Below are 18,711 nucleotides of genomic sequence, written 5' to 3'. Positions count from 1 at the left end.
TTGACTCAGCACTGAGTTATTTCCTTGCCCATCCTGTCATTAGAACCTTCCCACTTTGGCCAGGAGTTACATTTGCAGTCCTGCCATCTGAATAATGAGATTTTTAATTTTATTTCCCTGGTTATGGCAATGCACAGGGGTGTCCAAATGTACTCTTCACTTAATGCATTATCTACCGGTGCAGGCTTAACGCAGACTGTGAAAAAAATCCCTCATTTCTTTTCAGCTCTTCTATACTTCATCCTTAAGGCTTTTCAGATAAATCAATATGTGACTCAGTGCCAATGACACACAGAACTAACTTCAGCATTAAGGAACTGCACCACATGTAAAAGGTCTGATTCTCTTCTTTCTTTCACCAGTGTAAACCAGGAGTCACTCCACAGAAGTGAATGGCTTCACACTGGTGTTAAAAATGTAAATAACAGGAGAATCTGCAATATTTTGTGACTTTATTTTTTAAAGACACTATGCACATTCTTTTTCCTTTTCAAGAGGAGTAGGAATTCAAAGGGTTAATGTGATCTCTTCAGTAGAAGAAAGGTTCATTGGTTTATAAATCTATATGAACTGTGCTGGTCTGGATTTTTCACACCCCTGAGCAACATAGTTGTACCGATAGAGGTCTGTATGTAGACCTGGCCTTAGTAACAATTGTTGGATTTTCATAGGAATTAACCTTAACAGAAATCCACTTTTGGGGGATGATTTTCTGATTCCTGCAAAAAAGGCTTGGTTCTGTGCAGTGTATTTCGTACAAACTGTATCCTCCAAGGGTGTTGCAGTGTTAAATATGACAGAGAGCTAAATAATAAATAAGGCCTCACACAGAGAGACCTTTCAAAGGAGCTTTCTCTGTCTTTAAGTGGCCATTTATTTTAGTCACAGAGGGGTAGTATAATTAAAAAAAGAGAGAGAGAGAGAAAAACTCAGATCAGCTGTCAGCAAGTGCTCTACCTGTTTACATACTGTGCCCCTGTAGTCATGAATACAATTCTTCAAATGTGGCCATTAAGCGGGGTGGGGGGAGGGTGTTTTTGAAGCACAACAGCAGAAATAAATTTACAAATGGATGCTCTCCATAGCTTTTACATGTCTAATTGCTTGGCTATTCATAAGACTTGTTACCGTAGCAACTGCCACATCCCATTGTAATTATACTGTCTCTAAGTAACTGAGCACCTTCTTAAAGGAATACACACAGAGTTATCAAAGTCAAATAAAAAATCTTGGTGCATTGGGCTTGTTTTTGGTGTAATTGGCTTGTAAGTTGCTTGTTGGCTAGTTTTTGGCTTGTAGCTTGTTGCTCGTTGTAGCTTGTTGCTTCTTTTTTTTTTGATTGGCTCCTTTCATCTCCTACTCCTGCAAATGTCCCTGTCTGTCACACTGTCTTCCATCCCCAGCATTGCAAACATCAGACAATCAAAAACCTTGAGTCAGGCCCCACAAAATATCAAGATTGGCCTAAAAAAAGTCATGAGCTTTTAAAATTAGAATACATTTGTGGTTCTTTTCATTTGCTTTCTGATTTCAGAGCCTTTCGGGTGCGCTCAGATCATGTTGTCAGGCTTTGTCTACCACAACTAGAAAGGAAGTTAATTTTTTATTAAAAAATGAATGATGAGATCCACACATGATCAAGAGCTTCCAGGAGGTGGAGTTTTAAGAAAAAACACTAAATATCATGACACCCATGATGAAATTGTGAGAGGTGGCCACCCCGCATTTTGCCCCTTGCGCCCAGAACTCCTTCCCCAAGCCTGTTCACCAAGCCCCTTCCCTTGCTTCTTTCAAATCCATTCTGAAAGCTCATTTCTGTTGTCTCACCATGAAATATGAGAGAGAAGGAACTACAAAAACTAAAAGCAATGCTACCACCAAGATGACTGACCTCACTGACCTAGCTAACCATGGAAAGATACTGGAACAAATGATTAAACAATCAGTTTGTAAGCACTTAGAGCAGAAATTCTCAAACTGGGGGACAGACTCCTCTGGAGGGGGCACGGAATGTATTTGCAGGGGGTAGGAGAAGCTTTAGGGGGAAAAATTACTGGGCACATTTTACCCACAGCAAAGAATAACTAGCAAAGCTGATTCTTCCAGACATATCAGGTCCTCAGATGACGCTGTGCATTTGACTCTAGAGAGCGCTGTGCATTTTGACAGATTTCTGTTAAGCTTGCATAGCATTTTACAAAGTCGTTGCCATCTGTACGTTAGTCCATTTGCTACAGTGAGGTGTACACATTTATTTGTAAGCATCGGCCGCAATCGCAGTTTTGCTTTTGCTCTTATATGGATCATTGGCTCTGTTTGAATCAATACCTTACTGTTTTTAATAGTTAGGGAGAGTTGCATGTTGATTTTTTTAAAACGTATATGTACTTGTGTGGCGGGGAGGGGGGGGTAAACTACTACAGACACAAAGAAGGGGAACACGATCAAATAAGTTTGAGAACCACTGACCTAAAGGGTGATAGGGTGATATGTAATAGCCAACATATATTTATCAAGAATAAATCATGCCAAACCAACCTAATTTCCTTCTTTGACAGGATTGCTGGCCTAGTTATAGGGGAAGCAGTAGATGAGGTACATTTTGATTTTAGTAATACTTTTGACATCATCCCCCAGGCCATTCTCATAATAAACCTAGGGAAAATATGGTCTAGATGAAATTACTATAAAGTGATGGCAAAACTGGGTGAAAAACCATACTCAAAGAGTAGTTATCAATGATTCACTGTTAAACTGGGAGGCGGTATCTGGTGGGGTCCCACAGAAGTCTCTCCTAGGACCAGTACTATTCAATATTTTCATTAATGACTTGGATATTGGAGCAGAGAGTATGCTTATAAAATTTGCAGATGACACCAGCAGGGAGGGATTGCTAGTATTTTGGAGGACAACCTTAGAATTCAAAATTACCTTGATAAATTGGAGAAATGGTCTAAAATTAACAAGATAAAATTCAATAAAGACAAGTGCAAAGTACTGCACTTAGGAAGGAAAAATCCACACACAATCACAACATGGGGAATAACTGGGTTGGCTAGGCAGTAGTACTGCAGGAGAGGATTTGGGGTTATAGTGAATCACAAATTGAATGAACCAATATTGTGATGAAGTTGCAAAAAAGGCTAATATTCTGGGCCGTATTAACAGGAATTTCATATGCAAGACATGGGAGGTAATTGTTTTGCTCTACTTGGCATTGGTGAGGCTTCAGCTGGAGTAATGTGTCCAATTCTGGGCACCACACTTTAGGAAAGATGTGGAAAAATTGGAGAGAGTCCAAAGCAGAACAACAAAACTGGTTTAGAAAACATGACCTATGAGGAAAGGTTAAAAAAAGCTGGACATGTTTAGTTGACTGAGAAAAAAACCAAGGGGGACCTGATAACAGTCTTCAAATATGTTAAGGTGTATGGGGAGATATTGGCAAACCAGTAAAGTGCCTGAAACCACTATGGCTTATTGCTAAAAGCAACCTAGTCAGCAGTCTCAGCTTGACCAAGGCAAGAGGGGAGAGGGGTTTGGGTGCCACAGAGAGGGCAGCTTGACCCCGCGTCCTTCCTGATAAGAATTGTGTTGAAGTTGCTGATACATGCATTTTAGAAGAGCAGGATGTGCCCCAGGAATGTCTATTGGGGCCTCAAGGCTGCAAACTCTGGAAAAACCCACAGCTGGTTAATCAATAATCAGAAGGAACCTCTTGCTTGACCATTGAAACTGCTTACTTAACAAGTTTTCTTTAAGGGACATGTCATTCTATTACTAATGTATAAATAAGGGGGAAAAGTTTGAGGTAGTGGGACTCTTTTTGGACTTGTTTGGACTCTCCCTTTGGATACATCTTGCGGTCCGAACCGGCAGACGGAAGATTTGGCCACCGGAAGCCTGCCGCTGTGTCACTCGAGAGCCACAGTCAGCTTTGGTAATTATCAAGGGTTGGGGGTGTTTTACTAACCTGTTGCGGAAGTGTGTAAGTGCTTGAGACTAAGTAAAGTTTAGCTTTAAGTGAAAGCACTCTTGTGTTGTCCTATTTGTGCCAGCCATCTATCAGTCAGACGGCCGTGTCTCCCCTGATTTATTGCCTGACACCACCTCACACAGAGTAAACGTTACCCCGAGCTTTGGGTTGAAAGAACCCCGGGTAACAAAGGCTATTATAAAGAGGACAGTGATCAATTGTTCTCCATGTCTATTGCAGGTAGGACAAGAAAAAATGGGCTTAATCTGCAGCAAGGGAGATTTAGGTTAACTATTAGGAAAAAACCTTCAAACCCCTAAGGATAGTTTACCAAGGGAGGTTGTAGAATGCTCATCATTGGAGTTTTTTAAAGAACAGGCTAGACAAACACCTGTTGGGGTAATCTAGGTATACTTGGTCTTGTCTCAGCACAGGGGGTGGAGTAGATCACCTCTCAAGGTCCCTTCCAGCCCTACATTTCTATGATTTTATTGTCTCTTTTGTCCACCTCCTCTTTTTGGGGATGGGGGGTGTCAGGTTGGTCAGCCCTGTGTTGTACCATGTCAGATATAGATTGTACATCCTCATGGATAGAGTTTGTGTCTATAGTTTCTGTGATGTGCATACCATAGTTTTGGATGATCAAAACAAATAACACACCGTAATAATTTTAATTGCATCTAAATAGAATTAAAATTATTAAAGCAGGTGGACTTGAGGCTATTGATTCAAAACTGAGCAATAAAAGATGGAGCAGAAGTGGTAATTTGAATGCTTTGTTCAATATTTAACACATCCTTGCTGGAGGGTAATATCTCCCTTGGCTTGGAAATTTTCAAATGTTTTACCTTTGCCTGAGGATAATCCATTAATAATGATGGATTAGGGATCCTTTGGCCACATTATTCTCTCAGTTACACCATTGTAATTGAATTTAAATAATTGGGATGGCATTTGTAAAGAGACAAAAATTTGCCCTCACAACTCTATACCAGAGACATATGAGGATCATATTTACACTTCATATTTTGTAGCATTTGAACAAGCGTTTTATAAAAACATAAATCAACCAGAATCTTCAGAAGGCTTCTAGGTTTCCATAACATTTTTATACAATGTCATGAAGCTGTCAGAGGGCATAGACAGTGTTGAAGGAATATGCTAAAATATTTTTCCAAAGCATCTGCCCCACATAATAACAACATGTTAATGCTGAAAATTAATATATATGGGAAAATCTCTTGTCAGAAGTGTGCAGAGATTCTTCATTGACAGAGTTTGGAGCATAAATTCAGAAATTGTGGGCCAGATCACCAGCCAATGTAGCTCAGCTTAGCTATATTGACTTCACTTTACATCAGCTGAAGGGTTGTCCCTATGTTTCTTACTGGTATGCAGTCTGAGTATTACAAAACTCTCTTTTTACCACTGGTGTTCCTGATTTAGACTGGTGATCTGTGAGAGAATGGTCTGATTATAAAGGGAAATTCAATTCTATCATATTTTGATTCTATTTGGAATGGAACAAAGTATAATTGAGTTAAACTAAACTCTGAGGGCAAGATTAAAGAGATCTGTTCTTTCCCTCATAGTCCAAAACATCATTTTTCTACTTTCTCCTAGGTTGCTTGGATGCCATAAAATTATGATAGAACTGTAACTCTTTAGTACAGATTAAGAACTTTTAGGATCTTAAATCCTGTAGGCTAATTGCTGAAGGACTTAATGATGAAAGCTAATAAATCATGTTTTCATTACTGATGTAAAACTTGTGGATTAAGAAAGGAGAGGCACTGATTAGCTATTCGGAAGAGCTTTTACACACAGAGCCCAATTCATCTGAAAGGATAGGAAAGCGTTTGGGGCGTGTAAGCCACAGAAGAGCTGCCTTTGGGGTTGTCTATTCAGTGGGGAGGTGGTCCTTATCAGGAGCAGCAGGTTTGTATAATTTTTGGTGGTGCCCAAAATGGGTCCAAGTCCCCCCGCCACCCACACCTGCCTTGCAAGCCAATATATATATTTTAAAATAACGTTAAAATGTGGGGGTTCTGGGGTGGGGCTGGTGATGAGGGGTTGGGGTGTGGGAGGGGCTCGGGGGGAGGGTTGGGGTGCGGGGGTGAGGGCTTCGGAGTGGGTCTGGGGATGAGAGGTTCACGGTGCAGGAGGGGGCTCAGGGCTGGGGCAGAGGGTTGGGGGGGGAGGGCTCTGGCTGGGGGTGCGGGCTCTGGGGTGGGGTGGGGCCGGGGATGAGGAGTTTGGGGTGAAGGCTGGCTGCCCCAGGGCTGGGACCAGAGAGGAAGACGCCCCCCAGCCCTTCCCTGCCGGCAGCAGCGAGCTCTGGGGCAGGAGCCCCCCCGCCCCCCTGGCAGCACACTTACCTTGCATCATTGTCAGTGCACATGCTCTTAGGGCTCATCTCAGGCCCAGGAAGTCCCCTCGTCTCCCCTATGGTGGGTGCCGTGGGGGGGGGGGAGGACTGCCATCACGTGTGCGCCTCCTCCCCTGCTGCTACCCCTCACTGTAGCCTCACTGGGGGTGGGGGATGGAGCTGCCCCTTGCCCAGCGTGGGGCAGGAGTGGTGACTGTGGGCAGGGGGGCCCCCTGTGCTGGTGAAGGGTCCCATCGGAAAAGGGAAGGGTCCGTCCGTCCGAGGCGGAAGGGCAGAGTCCGGGTCAGCCTGCCCTGACAATGGTGGTGATGGGGGGGCACTAGGACCCTGCAGCAGCAGTTGATGCCAGGAGGCAACAGAGCAGAGCGCAGCGCAGAGCTGCAGGGGGCAGCCACCTGCTTCCCAGGGCACAGGCAGAGACGCTCAGGGGAGGCACGTGGGGGCAGCATGCAGAGCCGGGCCCTGAATATTGCTGGAGTACGGGCACCACGGGCCCATGTAACTCACTGCCCCTGGTCCTTATGCAAGAGGAAAAAAAGAGAAACAAAAATAATCTGCTACCGTTTCAGGAATTGTGGAACTGCTCTCAATGTACATGGGCTCTCAATGTTGTAAATGGTTTAATTCCTGATTCTGGACATCTCTCTGCATTGGTACAATTGGAGCACCCAGACAGCCTTCAGGCTGTGCTAGTCCACTTGTTTGTCTCTGTTGTTGAGTTTGGGGAGGTCAGTATGGAAGAGGGCTGGAGCTGGTGGCAATTAAATGAGAATGGATGGGGTCCTGGCTCTCTACCCCATCGCATCCTAATGGTGGTGCCTCCCTGCCCTGACTGCCTGCAGAAGGAGGTGGAGTATCCAGCGGTGCTGGAACAATTTGTATAGTGGAGGTGCTGAGAGCCATTGAACCAAATTGTAAACCCTGTATAAAATGCAAACCACTTCAAGCCAGTGGGTGCGGCAGCACCCACCCAGCACCCCTAATTCCAGCACTTATGGGAGTATCTCTCACTTCTGTTATGATTTGTTGTTATTCGTATTATTTTGTATTTAGGCTTTAGCATTTGTGTATGGCCCTATACACAGCAGTTTACACAGCATGCAAACACACGGTCCCTACCCCAAGAATTGACAATCTAAGCTGACCACAACAAGGCAGGATTGCTGAGGGAGATAACAAACAGCAAAGGGGAGGGAGGAATATGCAGAATGTGTTATAAATTTGTTTGGGTAGGACCTGACGCACGTTATAGTAGGAACTATAGATCAGCAAATACCACACTACTGCTCCACCATGCCCTAGAACAACCCCCTCGCCACTGACTAAAATCAAGAAAACCCTTCTGCTCTTGTGCCACAGCCCTCCTGGCGGAAGATAAGGATTCTCACAGAAGATGGTCTGAAGCCTGGGCATCTGCCAAACCAAACAATAATCTAATTGTCAACCCAGCAGTGCAAGTGCCAGGGTTCTCTTCCCCAAGGCGCATATGGATAGTTCTAAAAGGTGGAAGATGTGGATACTTACTCCATAGGTGGTGTGACATTATCTAATTAAAATATGAGCATGCAAATCATTGTTGCTACCACTGTTATATAATTGCAACAAATCTTATACACATTGTGATGTATGGCCAGAAAGGGTTAATCATCCTGCAAGATGAATGACCCAGATTCAATCTTTAAAACATGGTAGAAAAGTATATAAATGGTCATTAGGGCCATTCCATGCTAGCTAGGCTAGAACTTTGAAATGCAAACCTGTATTGTTAGAAAATTGGAGGTGATACTAATTGTATGTGTTTAATTATAACTTGTTAAATGTTAGCCATGTAAACAGACAGTTCCTGTCTGTCACTATAGGGCTATTGATTCAGAGATCAAAAGAGAATATTAATATTTAGATGAATCTTGGGTGTAACAATGTCATTGTTTATGTCTCTTTAAAGTTTGTAATAAACTGCTTAATGGATAAATTATCTTATGTTAATCCATGTAGTTAATTACCAGTGAGGTTTAGGAAACAGGTTACATCAAAAGCCTATTGTTCACCCAGGACTGCATGGTCAAGTGGCTGCTAGAAAACTGTATAAAAGACCCTTGGGTCCTGGTCCTTTTTATCTCAGATCTGCTTGATGCTTCATGCAGGGGAAGCTTAAGCTACAAGGCTGAGATCTCCAGTCCTAACTTGGAATCACCCTGAATATAAACATTGGACTATAACCCATGAACTAATTCTGAAAGAACTCTTTGCAACTACAAAGCTCACCATCTCTGCTATGACTCTGAATCTCAAGAACTGTACTTATGTCTGTATGTATACTGATCGTTTAACCAATTCTCTCTCTTTTCCTTTTTAATAAATTTTAGTTTAGTTAATAAGAATTGGCTGTAAGTGTATATTTGGGTAAGATCTGAAATATTCATTAACCTGGGAGGTAATGTGTCTGATACTTTAGGACTGGTAGAACTTTCTTATATGATGAATAAGATTTTCTGTAATCCTCATCATATCTGACTTGGGTGTCTGGGTGGAGACCTGAGGCCGGGTTGTTTTAAGGGAACTGTTGTTGGCTTCTGGGTAACCAGTGAGGTATAATAGAAGCGTTCGTGCTGGTTTGGTAAATCTAAGTATTGGAATATCCACCAGCTTTGGGGATCGTCTGCCTCATTCTTTGCAGTTCACCCTAATTGAGTAACTCCAGTGTGGCTTCCCTGGGACCCCGGTCACAGGTTGAAAGTGAGGGAATCGCCAAACTGCAACTGTGGCATGGTGCAAACTGTCAGACACATCACATGCTCATCTTGGAGGTGTTGCAGCCATTCACATGGATACCCCCTCTGCTCTGGACTGGATAAAAGACCTTAAGATCCAACTGTAGCCACACCATTGCTTTCACTGTTCCACTATCACCATAAAAAAGAAGTATCAACTATGTTCACTTTTCATCAATTATGTTATAGTTAAAATGTTGAGAATGGGGGGTTGGGCGACTAAGAGATTATGAACAAGATGGTTTCCTAAGTAGGTTTGGAATAAGGAGAGGGAGGTTATATGGTATAGTGGATCAGGGAGGACATTTCTGGCACAGAGGGATTCCCTGTTTGAGGGAGTACTTCATTCTCTCCAGCAACTGCCTTTGGAAGGGAGAGAACTCTTTCCTGGCTGTGACCCCGAAGTGTTCAGCTATGTGGAGCCACGTAAGAAAGAAGTCATGGCCGCCTCTGAAAGGTGAGGTGCTGGGGTGGACTTGCAGAGTAGTGACCAGCCATTGCAGCTGTCATGCCCCGCAGGATTCTACTCAGCAATGGAGGGAACAGGCAGCAGGACAGAGTTCTCAGAGGGTGATGGAAATATGGCACAGACCATCGAAGAGAGTATTTGAAGCTACACTTATCAAAGCATTTCAATCTGGAATAGGGGAGTGTATGGGACTCAAGCATTTCTGGATGTACCAGTTGAAATGTGGTTTGGGTCATGCTGAAAAGAGAGGGGTGGAATAGACAGGCCAATATTTTCTACATCATAATTTCAAAATGTTTCTAAAATAGGATCTAATCTTGAAGTCCTCAATTAGTTTTTACTCAGGCAAACACACTAATGTCTGAAGGTCAGTATTTGGTGCTCAGATATTATTGTGATGTATGGCCCATCTTGTTTATGATCATGTGGTAAGTAGCAGTTGTATCTAATGAGTGTGTTGGTTTAGGAATCCTGTTTGGCCTTTGCCTCTCTAAAACAAAAACATTTCAATTTTATAAATAAATAAATGGAGATATCCTATCTCCTAGAACTGGAAGGGACCTAAAAAGGTCATCAAGTCCAGCCCCCTGCCTTCACTAGCAGGACCAAGTACTGATTTTGCCCCAGATCCCTAAGTGGCCCCCTCAAGGATTGAACTCATAACCCTGGGTTTAGCAGGCCAATGCTCAAACCACTGAGCTATCCCTCCCCACTCCCCTGGAGGGAGGCTGAACTCAGCTGCAGAAAGTCTAAGAAAATTTACCCAAGGTCATATGGAAAATTGGTGGTGCAGACAGGAGTAACACACTCTTGTGCTTTTAGACCAGACCACACTTCTCAGTCTACAACTTGACAGGTAAATGCATCAAAGCTTTAGTGTATAGAAAGAGGAAAATATGTGAAATGTTTGGGTTGTTTTAAAGGGAGAGGTAGGAATGTACATTGAAGCAACTCCTGGGAGCGGAGAATGTTCTCACTTTGACACATACGAACGAATGGACTAAAATGTAGGCACGAGCCCCCCCAACGGATGCTTAGGAATTCTTTGGGCAATAAAGCATTTTGATTCTGAAATGTTTAAAGAAGGTGTCTGGCAAAATATACTGTGATCCAAAGTTTCTAAACTATGTGCATGAATGTATCTTTGTGAGCATGCAACCCTCCAGCTCTCCAGCACCCATCAGAGCATTTCTGGAGCTGAGTTGGACATGTTTATTTTTGTGTGCACACTTTTGAAAACATTGACCCTATACATATAATCATATTACAATTGTCAGTCACTTTGGGATATGAGGTATACAAAAAGTGGCATGTACACCCACATTCTAATTCTAACTTGGCTACAAGGTGTGTATCTGCCCACAGATCAGAGTCACCACTGGCAAAATTCATTAGCACAAGGCCTCCTGCACCACTTAAATCTTGTATAGTGGCTACATAGGGGATTGTGGGCAGAGTGGCTGCACAGGTGAACCTGCACAACCCATGTGTTTCCTGGAAAGGGCTTGCATGCTGGCTCTGCATAGGCCAGCATGGGTGGTCATAATGGGGGGGTCTATAGGCTCCACACTGATTCATATCCCATGAACCCAACACCTCTCACAGCTGGTAGAAGGGCTGCAGCTGCTGTTCCAGTCAATTGTGGAGAGGTGGTTGTGCTGCAGCTCTAGTGTTGGGTTGGTAGCTGGACTTATCTCCCTGAACCTTCTGTACTCTATTCACATAGAGCCCAGTTACATTAACTCGATGGTTGGGTTTTCAAAGGAGCCTAATGGAACTAGACACTCGACTACCATTGAAACTCAGGGTATGTTTACACTACGGGATTAATCCGAATTTACAGAATTCGAATTTTGGAAACAGATTGTATAAAGTCAAATGTATGTGGCCACACTAAGCACATTAATTCAGCGGTGTGCGTCCATGTACCGGGGTTAGCGTCGATTTCCGGAGCGTTGCACTGTGGGTAGTTATCCCATAGCTATAGTTATCCCATAGTTCCCGCAGTCTCCCCTGTCCATTGGAATTCTGGGTTGAGATCCCAGTGCCTGATGGGGCAAAAAACATTGTCGCAGGTGGTTCTGGGTACAGCATCACCCCTCCCTCCATGAAAGCAATGGCAGACAACCGTTTCGCGCCTTTTTTCCTGGGTGAACACAGCAGACGCCATACCACAGCAAGCATGGAGCCTGCTCAGCTCAAGACAGCAGTCATGAACATTGTAAACACCTCGCGCATTATCGTGCAGTTTATGCTGAACCAGGACCAGAAAAACGAGGCAAGGAGGAGGCGGCGATGGCAGCGCGGCGACGAGAGTGATGAGGACATGGACATGGACACAGAATTCTCTCAAACCGCGGGTCCCGGTGCTTTGGAGATCATGTTGTTGATGGGGCAGGTTCTATCTGTGGAACGCCGATTCTGGGCCCGGGAAACAAGCACAGACTGGTGGGACTGCATAGTGTTGCAGTGTTTTCTCCGACACAGGTGTGGGACGATTCCCAGTGGCTGCGAAACTTTCGCATGCGTAAGGGCACTTTCATGGAACTTTGTGACTTGCTTTCCCCTGCCCTGAAGCGCCAGAATACCAGGATGAGAGCAGCCCTCACAGTTGAGAAGCAAGTGGCGATAGCCCTGTGGAAGCTTGCAACGCCAGACAGCTACCGGTCAGTCGGGAATCAATTTGGAGTGGGCAAATCTACTGTGGGGGCTGCTGTCATGCAAGTAGCCAAAGCAATCGTTGAGCTGCTGCTACGAAAGGTAGTGACTCTGGGAAATGTGCAGGCCATAGTGGATGGCTTTGCTGCAATGGGATTCCCTAACTGTGGTGGGGCGATAGATGGAACCCATATCCCTATGTTGGCACCAGAGCACCAGGGTACCCAGTACATAAACCGCAAGGGGTACTTTTCAATGGTGCTGCAAGCACTGGTGGATCACAGGGGACGTTTCACCAACATCAACGTGGGCTGGCCGGGAAGGGTTCATGACGCTCGCGTCTTCAGGAACACTACTCTGTTTAAATGGCTGCAGCAAGGGACTTACTTCCCAGACCAGAAAATAACCGTTGGGGATGTTGAAATGCCTCAAGTTATCCTTGGGGACCCAGCCTACCCCTTAATGCCATGGCTCATGAAGCCATACACAGGTAGCCCGGACAGTAGTCAGGAGCTGTTCAACTACAGGCTGAGCAAGTGCAGAATGGTGGTGGAATGTGCATTTGGCCGTTTATAAGGTCGCTGGCGCACTTTACTGACTCGCTCAGACCTCAGCCAAACCAATATCCCCATTGTTATTGCTGCTTGCTGTGTGCTCCACAATCTCTGTGAGAGTAAGGGGGAGACGTTTATGGCGGGGTGGGAGGCTGAGGCAAATCGCCTGGCTGCTGATTACGCGCAGCCAGACACCAGGGCGATTAGAAGAGCACACTAGGAAGCGTGGCGCATCAGAGAAGCTTTGAAAACCACTTTCATGACTGGCCAGGCTACCGTGTGAAAGTTCTGTTTGTTTCTCCTTGATGAAAACCCGCCCCCTTTATTGACTCATTCTCTGTAGGCAACCCACCCTCCCCCTTCGATCACAGCTTGCTTTCAAAGGAAATAAAGTCACTATCATTTAAAAATCATGTATTCTTTATTAATTGATTATAAAAAGAGTGAGAGAACTGACAAGGTAGCCCAGGTGGGGTTTGGGAGGAGGATCGGAGGGAAGGAAAAGGCCACTAAAAAAAGGTTAAAATAATGACAGCCTTTTGCTTGGGCTGTCCACTGGGGTGGAATGGGAGGGTGCACGGAGCCTCCCCCCCCCCCTGCGTTCTTACACATCTGGGTGAGGAGGCTATGGAACATGGTGAGGGGGGAGGGGGCTTATACAGGGGCTGTAGCACCAGTCTGTGATCCTGCTGCCATTCCTGAAGCTCCACCAGACGCCGGAGCATGTCTGTTTGCTCATGCAGCAGCCCCAGCATTGCATCCTGCCTCCTCTGATCTTTCTGCCGCCACCTCTCATCTCGAGCGTCTCTCCTCTCCTCACGTTGGTCCCTTCTGTCCTCACGTTGGTCCCTCATGTCCTCACGTTGGTCCCTCCTGTCCTCACGTTCACTGGCATCTTTCCTATACTTTGAAACCGTGTCCTTCCACTCATTCAGATGAGCTCTTTCATTGCGGGTGGATTCCATGATTTCCGCGAACATCTCATCTCGCGTCCTCTTTTTCCGACGCCTTATCTGAGATAGCCTTTGGGACGGAGGAGGGAGGCTTGAAAAATTTGCAGCTGCTGGAGGGAGGGAAAAAAGGAGAGAATTTTTTTAAAAGATACATTTTACAGAACAATGCTTATACTCTTTCATGGTGAACAACACTATTCACATTACATAGCACATGTGATTTCTGTGCAAGGTCGCATTTTGCCTCTTAATATTGAGTGCCTGTGGTTTTGCTGCTAGAGATCACAGACGCAGGTCCGGGCAATAGAATTCGGCTTGCATGCGGCCATGGTAAGCCATGGTCTTTCGGCTTCTGCGTCCTCCTTTCCCACATACCAAGCAAAGCCCGTTGAGTGCTGCGGTTTTCCTGTTAACCTTCAGCAGCAGAAAACAAACTAACCCCCCCCCCATCCAATTCTCTGGGATGATCGCTTTATCCCTCCCCCCACCGCGTGGCTGGTATCAGGGAAGATCCCTGCTAGCCACACGTGAAAAGCTCAGCGCTAATTCCCCCCCCCCACCCCCCCACGCTTGGCTTACTACAGGGAAGGATTTCTTTTCCGCCACAGGCAAACAGCCCAGTAGGAAGGGCCACCTCTGTCCCCTTAATTAAATTCCCATATTTCAACCAGGTTACCATGAACGATATCACTCTCCTGAGGATTACACAGCGAGATAAAGAACGGATGTTGCTTGAATGCCAGCAAACACCGGGACCATACGCTGCCAGGCTTTGTCATGCAATGATACCAGATTACTTGCTACTAGCATGGTATGGTCAAGTGTCCTACCATGGAGGACGGAATAAGGCTGCACTGCCCAGAAAACTTCTGCAAAGGCTTTGGAGTACCTCCAGGAGAGCTTCATGGAGATGTCCCTGGAGGATTTCCACTCCATCCCCAGACACGTTAACAGACTTTTCCAGTAGCTGTACTGGCCGCGAATGCATCCCAAGTCCTCAGGGCAAATTAATCATTAAAAAACGCTTGCTTTTAAACCATGTTTTATATTTTAAAAGGTAAACTCACCTGAGGTCCCTTCCATGGGGTCATGGTCTTGGGTACTGGCTTGGGAGGGTACTTCAGTCAGGCTGAGAAAAAGATCCTGGCTGTTGGGGAGAACGGAGTGCTGTGTGCTCTCCGCAAGCTCGTCCTCCTCCTCCTCTTCCCCGTCCACAGAATCCTCAGGCATGGCTGAGATTACCCCCGCCTCGGAATCCACGGTCAGAGGTGGGGTAGTGGTGGCGGCCCCCTCTAAAATTGCATGCAGCTCAGCGTAGAAGCGGCATGTCTGCGGCTCTGACCCGGAGCGACCGTTTGCCTCCTTTGTTTTCTGATAGGCTTGTCTGAGCTGCTTGACTTTCATGCGGCACTGCTCTGAGTCCCTATTGTGGCCTCTCTCCATCATGCCCTTGGAGAGTTTTTCAAAAGTTTTGGCATTTCGTCTTTTCGAACGAAGTTCTGCTAGCACTGAATCCTCTCCCCATATAGCGATCAGATCCAGTACCTCCCATACGGTCCATGCTGGTGCTCTTTTTCGATTATCGGCATGCATGGTTATCTGTGCTGATGAGCTCTTTGTGGTCACCTGTGCTCTCCTGTGCTGGGCAAACAGGAAATTAAATTCAAATGTTCGCGGGGCTTTTCCTGTCTACCTGGCCAGTGCATCCAAGTTCAGATTGCTGTCCAGAGCGGTCACAATGGTGCACTGTGGGATAGTTCCCGGAGGCCAATACCATCGAATTACGGCCACACTAACCCTAATTCGAAATGACAATATCGATTTTGGCGCTACTCCGCTCGTCGGGGAGGAGTACAGAAATCGATTTTAAGAGCCCTTTATTTCGAAATAAATGGCTTCGTTGTGTGGACGAGTGCAGGGTTAATTCGATTTAATGCTGCTAAATTCAAATTAAACTCATAGTGTAGACCAGGCCTTAGTGGGATGGTCAATTAACTCCCTTAAGCTTTATGGATGGAGTAGATTTCACCCTATGTACAATATGTGCAAATTCTTACTAATGAATAACTATGTACTCATATGATATAAAGCAGTGGCTCACAACATTTCCAGACTACTGTACCCCTTTCAGGAGTTTGATTTGTCTTGTGTACTCCCAGTTTCACCTCACTTAAAAAGTATTTGCTTATAAAAGCAAACATAAAAAGACAAAAGTGTCACAACACACTATTACTGAAAAATTGCTTACTTTCTTATTTTTACAATGTAATTATAAAATAAATCAATTGGAATATAAATATTGTACTTACATTTCAATGTATAGTATATAGAGGTATATAAACAAGTCATTGTCTTATGAAATTTTAGTTTGTACTGACTTTGCAAGTGCTTTTTATGCAGCCTGTTGTAAAACTAAGCAAATATCTAGATAAGTTGATGTACTCCGTAGAAGACTTCTGCGTACTACCAGGGGTATACGTACCCGAGGTTGAGAACCACTGATGTCCATAGCATCACCTTGACTTAAATGTGTGTGTATGGTAGGAAACAATTAGTTCTTTGAATATTTCACACTAGTCTGGCTTGTACTGTGCATGCTAGTTTCCCCCCTGTTTGATTCTCTAATTGCATATGTAATTTGCAGTAGTTTCTGGAAAACAATAAAAAGGAAATCTCTTATAAAAGAAAAATAAAGAAAGCAGGGGTATTTCTAGCCTCAGCATCTGGGGATGGGGTGGTGAGGAGTTTGTCTGTGGGGTGAGGTTTTCCTGCACCAATCCCTCTGCTGCCCATAACAGGTAATGTTGAATTTAAAGCACTAAGGATAATGCATTGTAAAGCTACCCTTTGTTAATTTATTATCCTATATGTAAATCTTGAAAACAGGCAAGAGCACAGCAAAACTGTACAGAATGCTCTGCTCCTGGAAAACTGACACTGTTACATTTAAGAGGTTCAAATTTGAACTGCTATATATATCAGTCTGCAAAGTCCATCTAATTCTTTAATGTGTTTAAGAAAAAAAAATCCATGTTCATGTTAAAAGGTTATGCCAAAACTAATTCATTGGCAACCTTATAAGAACAAGGCAGTGTGACAACCCATTGGTGCCAACTGACAAAGGGCTAACTTGTTACCAGCTTTGCCCATTACTTTGGGGTATGATCATTTATTAGTGTTACTCTTCTGTGGAGGGGGGTTGTACTTCTATCAATGTACTGCTTGTGTCACTTGTGTTCTCATGCGGAGCTCTACTTCTTCCTTCTGCAAGTTCCCTCCCAATGGAGCTATCCTGCAGGATCTAGGTTCCCCAGGGCTGGGTTCTTCCAGCCGCAGAATCACGAACACACACACACACATTAACAGAACGCGTCTGAGCAGACCGGGTTAATCAGCACTCCCAAGCTGACTCCTTATATGTCCCTGGACTCAGCAGGCTGGGTCGAACAGCACCTCCAAGCTGTCACCCTTATATGCCCTGGGTACTGCACTGGAATAGAGCACGCCTGAGCAGGCTGGGTGGAGCAGCATTTTCAATCTGCCACCTTTATATGCCCCTGGACTCAGCAGACTGGGTCGAGCAGCACTTCCAAGCTGCCACCCTCATATGTCCCAGGTTCAGCACGTCCCTATCCCCACTTTCAAGTTACAATTGTTCTGGTAGTAACCCACTTGATGAGCAAACCCCACAGGAATTTTGGGCACCGCAGGGATCTTTTAGCTTAGGTAGAGGAGCGTTGCTGCAGAGCGAATGAGGAAACCAAACAAAAAACAAAACAAAAAACAACAACCTTGAGGTGGAGAGAGAGAGAGAGAGAAAGAGAGAGAGAGAAGCAACCAGCTTATTCATGAAAGTTATTTATTGCCAGGTAATAACCATAGGGGAGCCAAACAAACAAAACAGTTATAATATTAAATCTAACTTAAATTTGATTATAAAAGTCAGGTTTACAAAACTATCACTGATCACATAAGTCAGGGTCAGAAGGCTATACCGAGAGAGAGAGAGAGAGAGAGAGAGAGAGAGAGAGAGAGAGAGAGAGAGAGAGAGAGAAAGCTGGGTTCTCACCACTCCATGAAGCTTGAATCGATCGGGGGTCCCAGGTGGTGGCGATAGCTGAGGGTCCAGAGTGCTGGAGTCAGGCAGAGCCCCCAGCACAATCAGTAAGGAGAAGAAGAAGTCCCAGTGGAACTGATGCAGATTTTGGATCCAGGCAACAGAACATTTACTTGAGCGTGGGTAGGAGTTTTTGTAGAGAAACAACAATGGTGTAAGAGAGAACACTAGATTTGTTTAGATGTAAACAAGGGAGTATACCAAAGTTGTTTTGTTCAGGCTAGACAATGGGAGCTGATCATTCCTGGCTTTGGGCGGTGTTCCTTGGAGGGAGCTCACAATGCAATTAGGGAGCTTCACTATTTTGGATACCAATAAAGGATTTATTACTAGAATTGGTCTGATAAGTTCTGAGCTGGGTATGTGCAGGTGTGGGTTCATTAACATCTGGAGCAGAGATTCCCCATCATGCAGTGCTTCCCTGCTTTTCTGGTCCCTTTTCTGGCCCTGCAGTTCTTGCTTGGAATCTCTGTTCTCCACTCTGTTTGCTAATGGAGATGCCTCCCTGTCCCATCTTCGATGCAAATGAGGCTAGGGGAGTTCCCTTAATCCTGTCATCCTTATCCCAGGGGCTTAGGTGTGTCTCCCACTTCCTTTTCATTGCTTTTTTGTAAGGGCTTGTCTACAATGGCATTGTTAATGCACTGCCACGGCAGCGCTTTAATGTGGCTTGTGTAGTAATGGCAGAGCGCTGGGAGAGAGCTCTCCCAGAGCTCTAAAAAAACCACCTCCACAAGGAGCATAGCTACCAGCGCTGGTGCATTGTCTATACTGGTGCGTTACAGCGCTGAAACTTGCAGCACTCAGGGGGGTGTATTTTCACA

This window comes from Emys orbicularis, chromosome 2 (genome assembly GCF_028017835.1).
Source record: "Emys orbicularis isolate rEmyOrb1 chromosome 2, rEmyOrb1.hap1, whole genome shotgun sequence".
NCBI classification, from domain to species: Eukaryota; Metazoa; Chordata; order Testudines; family Emydidae; genus Emys; species Emys orbicularis.
The sequence above is the reverse complement of the archived record's forward strand: the minus strand, read 5'-3'. Positions refer to the sequence as shown.